The sequence below is a fragment of the Anomaloglossus baeobatrachus genome, chromosome 8, assembly GCF_048569485.1.
Source record: "Anomaloglossus baeobatrachus isolate aAnoBae1 chromosome 8, aAnoBae1.hap1, whole genome shotgun sequence".
Lineage (NCBI taxonomy): Eukaryota > Metazoa > Chordata > Amphibia > Anura > Aromobatidae > Anomaloglossus > Anomaloglossus baeobatrachus.
In genome coordinates this window covers 6304154-6313729 of record NC_134360.1, presented here as the reverse complement: position 1 = coordinate 6313729, position 9576 = coordinate 6304154, and the positions used below count along the sequence as shown (strand labels likewise).

Below are 9576 nucleotides of genomic sequence, written 5' to 3'. Positions count from 1 at the left end.
GAGGCTTCTGCGCTGCATATTAATCGGCTTGTTGTGCCCATTTGCTGATGTCAGGTTGCGCTTTTCTCTGCTGAGCATGACGATTCATTACAGCAAAATCCCATTGTTTTTACGAGTCAAATATCCCAGGCTGAAAAAAATATAGTGCATTGAAAAAGTATTCACACCCCGTGAACTTCTCCACATTTTTTCACTTTAAACTCCCACAAACATAAATGTATTTATTAGGATTTTATATGACACAAACACTAAGTACAAATATATGTGACATGTAAAGGAAATGATTCCTGGATTTCTAAATATTTTAAAACAGAAATCTGACAATTTGTGAAGTGCATTTGTATTCAGTCTGTTGTTGTCTGATACCCGTAAAAAAAAAAACAAAAAAAAACTTGCTCGGTAAGATGTTCAGAGCTTGGGCTATATTTTTTATAACCTAACTCTGCTTTCCTCCTCAGTGAGATGTTCAGAGCTTGGGCTATATTTTTTATAACCTAACCCTGCTTTCCTCCTCAGTGAGATGTTCAGAGCTTCGGCTATATATTTTATAACCTTACCCTGCTTTCCTCCTCTTCTATTTATCTCTGACCTGTTTTGTGGGTTCCTTGGTTTTCATGATGTGATTTTATCCCTACCCTGTCAGGTGTGTTTCTTTGATTTCATGATGCTGTTTTATCCATGACCTGTCAGGTGTGTTCCTTGGTTTTCATGATGCTGTTATATCTTTGGCCTGTCTGGTGGGTTTCTTGGTTTTCATGATGCTGTTTTATCCCTTACCTGTCTGGTGGGCTCCTTGGTTTTCATAATGCTGTTTTATCCCTGACCTGTCTAGTGGGTTCCTTGGTTTTCATGATGCTGTTTTATCCCTGACCTGTGTGGTGGGCTCCTTGGTTATCACGATGCTGTTTTATCCCTGACCTGTCTGGTGTACTCCATAGTATCCATGATGCTGTTTTATCCCTGACTTGTCTGGTGAGTTCCTTGGTTTTCATGATGCTGGTTGATCCCTGATCTTCGCACACAAATCTCTGAGGTATTCACAGAACAACTGTAGTTATACTGAGAAGAAATCACCCAGGAGGCAGTGTACTGATTATGTGATCTCTGGGGGTGACTGGTCACTTAGGGTTTTGTTTTGGGGAATCTGACTCCATGGGTTCTATACAAATGCATATCCCAATTTTCATATTTATTTTTTATAAATATTTAGAAAATCCTGTATAATTTCCTTTACACTTAACAAATACTTGTACTTAGTATATATTGGTGTGAATGTCATCTGAGTGGGTGCAGGTGTAGAGCTCCCTCTGGTGGCCAGGAATGGTAATGAAGCTGAGTCTGAATCTGTGACTCAGACAGGTGTTGGAGTTAATTGGTAATTCAGGAAGTCCTATTGCAGATCACCTAGTGTTTTTAGAAGAGCATTTTCTGCCTGCTGCTTCTGAAGATGGCTTGGAGTTTTCCCTTCAGTTTCTCCCATTTATTCTGTGCCTGAATCTACTCCAGATAAGTTTGCTAGTTTCTGTGCTTAATTGCTGAAATTGCACTTAAGGGTGTTTCTGCTTATTCCATTTGGATCTGTGTTTGGTTTTTTTGTATGTGAGAATCTGTCTCTCTGCTTTTGGGAGCAGGGAAGTTCCTCCAACAAGAAAGGGAGCTTGCTCCCTGTTCATGTTTGGATTATTTGCACTTTAGAATATTGTTTGTTCAGTGATTTTGTTTCTTCCCATTATATCTGCAGTTCACTTTAAAGTGTCTGGCACAAGAGTACCTGATATAGCAGGGGAAGACCCAGAGGTCTTAGTATTTTTTTTCCTATCAGGAGTTTGTTATTTTTTGCAGGGTTTTTTGTTGGCCACAAACAGTTATCTGTCCTGTCCTATCGTATCTAGTAAGTCGGGCCTCACCTTTCCTAATCTATATTTTCTATATGTGTATTGTGTTTTCTTATATCACCATTGTTGCATGTTGGGGGCTTGCTGTTTCTTTGGGGACTGCTCTGAGGCAAAGGATTCTTCATTTCTATCATGGGGTGTAGCAAGTTTCTCTGGCAGTGACAAGGTGTCTAGGTGTGTTAGGAACATCAAACTGCTACTTCTAGTGTTGTCTGATAGATAGGGGATTGCGGTCAGCTTAGTTTCCAACTACGCTTGTGGTTTTGTTTTTTCCTGATTAATGGGATTTTTTGTGATCATCTACGGTTACCAGATCATAACAATTTATATCTCATATAGAATCCTAATAAAATACATTTAAGTGTGTGGGTGTAACGTCAAAAAATGGGGAAAGGTTTATGGGTTATGAATAGTTTTTCAAGGCTCTGTATATAAAAACATTTCAATTTAATTTTTTTCACTTAGTCACATTGTCACCAGTGTATAACATCCTATCACCCAACCCCCCCTCCCTTCTTCCACCCTCAGCCCCTCACCATCGATGTATAACCCCAGGCCCTCTGCCCCTGGTGTATAACCTTTGGCCCCTGTCACCCTTGTATAATCTCTGGCCCCTCACCCCTGGCATATAACCTCCGGCACCCCATCCCCAGTGTATAGCATCGCGACCCTCGCCCCTGGTATATAGCCTATGACCACAGCCCCCGGTACATAACCTTTCCCTGGTGTAAAACCTCCAGACCCTCTCCCAGTGTATAATCTCTGGCCCCTCACCCTTGGCGTATAATCTCTGGCACCCATCCTCAGTGTATAATATCCGGACACTCGTTCCTGGTGTATAACCTCCGGCCTCCAATTCCCCAGTATATAACCTCCGGCCTACCGCCATGCTGTCTACCATAACTACTGTATGACAGAGCAACCTCAAGGATAACAATATTCTACAATGATTATTTTACAGACTCAAAAGTTGTAGAAAAAATGTCAACAACGGAAAAAGATCTGATCAATTTGGTATCATATTCCAGGATAGTCATCAGTACATAAATTCTTGAAAAGTTCCATGTAGTTTTGCAACTGCCCAATTTACATAAATAATCTAGAGCTGCAATACCAAAAATAACCGGTGGATGAATAAAGTGTGATTTTGGTTTTGAAGAAACCACCAATATTTTATAGATCCTGGACAACCCAGGATCAGACTTGTCATAGTGTTTAGGTAAGATAATTAAACTCTCCACATATTATAGTTCACTTGAAATGTTTTTTATGTGTTTATAATGCACATCCAGCAAATTATGAGATTCCACCAACGCACGTTTCTGCCTATGTGCAGTCTTTCTGTGCAAGGTGCAGCCATTGTGCGAGGTGCAGCCGTTGTGCGAAGTGCAGCCGTTGTGCTAGATGCAGCCATTGTGCGAGGTGCAGCCATTGAGAGAGGTGCAGCTATTGTGGTTGGTGCAACCGTTGTGCGAGGTGCAGTCGCTGAGTGAGGTGTGGCCATTGTGCGAGGTGCAGTCGCTGAGTGAGGTGTGGCCATTGTGCGAGGTTAAGCCGTTGTGCGAGGTGCAGCCATTGTGCAAGGTGCAGCCGTTGTGTGAGATGCAGCCATTGAGTGAGGTACAGCCATTGTGCGAGGTGCAGCCACTGAGCGAGGTGCAACCGTTGTGCAAGGTGCAACCGTTGTGCAAGGTGCAGCCATTGTGCGACGTGCAGCCATTGTGCGACGTGCAGCCATTGTGCAAGGTGCAATCGTTGTGCGAGGTGCAATCATTGAGTGAGGTACAACCGTTGTGCAAGATGCAACCGTTGTGCGAGGTGCAGCCATTGAGCGAGGTACAGCCATTGTGGGAGGTGCAGCCGCTGAGCGAGGTGCAGCCATTGTGCGAGGTGCAACCGTTGTGTGAGGTGCAGCCATTGTGCGAGGTACAGCCATTGTGGGAGGTGCAGCTGCTGAGCGAGGTGCAGTCATTGAGCGAGGTGCAACCGTTGTGCGAGGTGCAGCCATTGAGCGAAGTGCAGCTATTGAGCGGCCCGGTAGATCTCTGTGCTGTCAGGTGCACCATAGTGTCTCCCTGCTCCAATCTTCGGCCACAGCCACAGCTTATATAACATTTCACCTCCATTTCTTGTTGCAGACCAGAGCATAATTACCAGTCTTATACGTTTATATTAAACTAGGAAAAGCTTTAATTAATTTGATTTTGACAAATGTTACAAAAACTTGATTTAAGTATACAGTAAATAAGTACAAAAGCTTCAGCAGAATATTGTTCTGTTTCTTTACCGTCTCCGGGGTATTATTACTCTCCATTAGCGAGGCCTTGTTCCATTTAATCAGTAACACAGATATTTGCACATCGTTATTTCTGCGGTGAGTGATTGCTAATTAATATTAAACATGATGAATCTCCATTATTAAGAATGAAAAGTCACGTCATCATTTAATATGTAAAAAAAAATATTATAAATGATCCTAAGGGTTAGAAGGTTCCAAGCTAAGAAAGATTATTTTGGATGGATAAACATTTTACTCTTCGTTACATTACATCGTGTCTCACACATTTATTCTTGTTTAGCTGATTTTTTTTCTATGGCCGCCATAGATCAATTAGAAAAATGTAACTTGTAATTTTTTATTTAATGTCTTTACCTTCTACAGTGTCTATTAAGTAAATTAATGTATACATAAAATATACATACTATATACAATACTTGCACTGAATGGAAATATAAACACATTTTTTGTTTCATTTTTCATGATCTGAACTCAAAGATCTCAGACTTTTTCTATGGACAGAAAAGGTCTTTTTCTCTCAAATATTGATCCCAGATTTGTGTAATGTGTGTTAGTGATCACTTCGCTAGTTATTATTATTATTATTATTATTATTATTTATTATTATTATAATAGTTAAGGAATAAAGTGGAGGAATTCATCTCTGTTCGCTGTGTACGCGGGAGATACGTGTGTGCTGTGTAGCTGGCTTTCTTCCATGAAAATGAAGGGCGGCAGTGCATTTGTAATATAGATGACCATTCTTATATCCAGAAACAGTGCAGATCCAGGTATGGTCACCTCTGGTAATGAAATCTGTAGATTGGCAATAATGCATGACTCTTAGGTGATTTTTAAGGACACTTTAAGGGTTTTTTGCTAATACAAACTGACATATGGGTACAAAATTGTGGGGGGTTCTTGTGTGTAGGGGGTCTCAGGAACTGAACTTCTGCCACATGTAGTAGCTGTAACAAAACCAGCATCGGAGCTCTAATCGCTGTTGTTAACCATATAATCGACACTGTTCATCTCTGACAAGCATGTTTAAATGGATTGACTCAGGGGTGGACATATCTTTGATGCAACCCTGGAGTCCAGAGGCCCATATTACCTCCAAAGAAGGTGGAATTGTGCATTTTGATGAGATCTTTAGCTGTAAAGTGCAACATATTGTTCTTTCACAGGGACCCTTTTCTGTCCGACAATGGGTTGACTGCTGGTGCTCAAGCGTTGAGCTCCCCTGTGGCACGAGTGCAGGGAAATTAATGAGTTCCCACTAGTGTAGCCGATGACTTGCGAAAGGGGCACCAAGACGTTACCACCAGTGTAGCTGATGGCTTGCCAATGGGGCACCAATAAGTTACCACCAGTGTAGCCAATGACTTGCCAAAGGGTCACTAATAACGTACTACCAGTGTAGCCGATGACTTGCCAAAGTGGCACCAATCAGTTACCACCAGTGTAGCTGATGGCTTGCCAAAGAGGCACCAAGACGTTACCACCAGTGTAGCCGATGGCTTGCCAATGGGGCACCAATCAGTTACCACCAGTGTAGCTGATGGCTTGCCAAAGGGGCATCAATGAGTTACTAACAGTGTAGCCAATGGCATGCCAAAGGGGCACCAATGAGTTACCAAAAGGGTAGCTAATGGCCTGACAAATGGTCACCAATAAGTTACCACCAGTGTAGCTAATGGCTTGCCAAATGGGCACTAATGAGTCACTATGAGTGTAGCTGATGGCCTGACAAATGTGCTCCAATGAATTACCAAAAGTGTAGCTGATGGTTTTCCAAAGGGGCACCAATCAGTTACCACCAGTGTAGCCAATGGCTTGTCAAAGGCCACTGTCATTGCCATAGGCTAAGCTTTATAGGAGATAGTAAGTTACCCTATATACTGCTATACGGGATGTGTGTTGCATTATATAGCGGAAGTGATGAGATGATCGCAGTTTGAAACAATAAAGTAAATATTTTTTTAAAAAGTCGTAAAATATAAAAAAAACTTTTCAAATGAGCAAATCACCCTTCTTTTCCCCCATTAAAAGCAAAGATGTAGACATTTTTTTAAAAGTAAACATATTTGCCATTTGATACCATATCAGTAAATGTCCGATCTATCAAAATATAAAATGAATAAACCAATATGTTAGAAGACATCAAGGGAAAAAAATTAAAATGCCATAATTGTGTTTTTTTCATCACCATAACACCATACAAGCATGGAATAAAAAGCAATAAAAAATGTACAGAATATCCCAAATTAGTATTAACAACTGTCAGGTCACTATGCAAAAATTATCCACCGACAGCTCAACAGATGGAAAAATGAAAACGTTACAAGTCTCAGAAAACTGCCCAGAAAACGGCGCAGAAAACGGCGCAGAAAACGGCCCAGAAAACTGCCCCGAAAATGGCCCAAAAAAAATCACATCCCAAAGCAAATTTATTGTTTTTACAGCTTGACAATTTTTTTCACAATTTAAATATTAATCAAAAATCTATGCAAGTTTAGTGTCATCATAATCATACAGAACAAAGTATCCTTGCTACCGGGTAATTTTTACTAAACGCCATAAAGCATATTTTTACCATTTTTTCCCATTTGGATTTTTCTGTTTTTCAGTGCATTGCATGGTAGAATGCATGGCGCAATTCAAAACTACAATTCATTCTACAAGTTTGTTGTGGTGAGAAAAATGCAAATCTGAAAATGAAAATTGTCTCAATCCTCATAAAACTGAATACGAAAAATAAGTTTCCAAAATATGAACAATCTATTGTTTAAAGTCACAATTGTCAGATTGAATGTGCAGTGATCTGCAGTGGAGTGTGATCGGCGTGACGTGACTGCAGGGCCGGGTACACCAATAAATAAAGTATAAATTATTAGATCACTTCCTACAAATACATCAATTCCTTTCTCTTTTACTGCTCTTTTCAGTCTTGCACACAATGTTGCACCGTATTTCCAAGCTGACGGACCCATTTTTAAGGCATTGATATAAAGATCTTTTCGGTATTCACCGTCAGTTACTGGGAAGATAATTCCACTCTGGCTGCGCGTCCGGTGGTCAATATTACACAAATACCAACTACCCAAATAGATAAAATCATCCCATTGTCTCTTTGGTTACAAAATAGACTCAGATATTTCCAACATTTGGATAAAAACGATATTTCTTTAGGTTTCTCATCTTTTTTCTCGGTTTTTAAATTGTAATACATATTATTTAAATAGAAGCTGAAATCAGCGTCTGACGTTATTTATCATTATTTATATAACTGGATTCATCACCTTCATATCATTGTAAATGTTTTTTTCCATTAACATAATGGAAATTGTCATTGTATTATGACATCCACATGATTTAGTTCTAAAGTATAAAATATGATCAAACCAAAATAACTTTTTGTATAAAAAGATGAACTGAAATCTAATGATTTGGAGGGATGATAGGACTAATATGATAGTTCCAACACTTTTCTGCCCCTTTTCTGTGGCTCTTTGTGCTTCCCTGTACCAATGCTGATCACAGTTCAACTACCAAGGGGCCATAGTGGCCTAGGAAATGGCTAGAGAGGAATAATCAGCCGAGGGAGGACACAGACCAGAAAGGATCAGAGCAATGATCAGTTAAGGGGAGGACACAGACCAGGAAGGATCAGAGAAATGATAAACCGAGGGGAGGACATAGACCAGGAAGGATTAGAGCTATGATCAGCCAAGGGGAGGACACAGACCAGGAAGGATCAGAGAAATGATAAACCGAGGGGAGGATATAGACCAGGAAGGATTAGAGCTATGATCAGCCAAGGGGAGGATACAGACCAGGAAGGATCAGAGAAATGATAAACCGAGGGGAGGATATAGACCAGGAAGGGTTAGAGCTATGATCAGCCAAGGGGAGGATACAGACCAGGAAGGATCAGAGAAATGATAAACCGAGAGGAGGACACATACCAGGAAAGAATAAAGCAATGATAAACCAAGGGGAGGACACAGACCAGGAAAGATTAGAGCAATGATCAGCCGAGGGGAGGACACAGAATAGGAAGGATTAGCGCAATGATCAACCAAAAGGAGGACACAGTCCAGGAAAGATTAGAGCAATGATCAGTTGAGGGGGGGACACAGACCAGGCTTGCAGGATTGGTAAGATAAGTACACGGTGTCTTCTTTTTCATCTCGGTATGACTTTGGTTTCAGATTTTTTGTATTTTTTTGTATTGCGGCTGATCACTCCCTTTACTACAATGCTATAGATGATTTATTCTCTGCCCAATTCAAAATCCATGACGTGATATGAGCTGCGTCAAATATGAAATTCCGTCCATTCCCCTTGGAAAGCGCCATATTGATCACATCATCTAAATCAGACACTTGTAACATCTTAAAATCCAAGAGATGAAGATTAACTTTATTAAAATTAGAATTAATTTTTAAATGAAAACGCCCGAGGCAAAAATGGCGACAGATTTCTGGAGAGTTTGTTGTGTTCATTAAATGCGATTTGCTAATGACATAATTTTTCACACACAATAGACTGCACGATGCGACTGCATGCTGGGGCATTATAATTATCCGAAAATGACATAAAATAAAATTGACCTATAAACATTGCACTTGTAGACGACTTTCTGTGCAGAAAAGCGATAGCAGAACACTGGGAGACGCCATCGCTGCAACGTTTTACTGCGGATTTTAGGTAATTACAGTGGAAGACAACATTACGTCCATTATTTCACCCCATTATTATCATATAAACCAGATACACCGGGGTGTCGCTGCTCCGCTGTGCAGACGCGACCACAAACTCTAACTCCGGGGATTGTGACATGTAAATTAATGGTGCTTAGAAAAAGGCTGTACATAAACCCGCTGTACTGAGCCCACATATGGTAAAGGTCAGTAATTTAAAGGTCCATATATACAACGCTCAGCATAAATGAGTACACCTCCTCCTGTGTCATATATTATAAACAGCACTTGTTGACACGCCCACCAGGGCCATGGAGCACTCAGTAACGGGCAACGGTTCTGTATGGGAGGTCACGGCGACAAGGGCTCGACTCTGCGACCCTGGCGGTGTCAATTTAATTGACGTGGGGCATATTTATAGGGGATAAGTTGTGACGCCACCTGTGGTATACAGGCAAGATATGTACAGCCGCTGCTGTTCAGTTCCCTTGGTGTCGGTCGTGATGCAGCTGAGTTGATAGAGATCTCCCAGGGCTGTTAGTTGTGTATAATGGGAGCAGTAGTAGTCTTTAAGAGGGATAGCGCGGGGCTGGCAGAGCTGATAAAGAGCCCAAAACACAGGGGGATGCAGTCACAAGTTATTTACTCACAGTTTGTCAATTACAAGTTGTTACAACCGGTCAGAGGCTGCCCTTGG

General features: G+C 41.0%; 1 protein-coding gene across 1 annotated transcript in view; it reads left to right on the top strand.

Annotated features, from left to right (window-relative positions):
- Positions 1 to 9576, top strand: part of SLC6A1 (solute carrier family 6 member 1) — a 214176-nt gene that overhangs the window by 48024 nt on the left and 156576 nt on the right. The window lies entirely within an intron of this gene.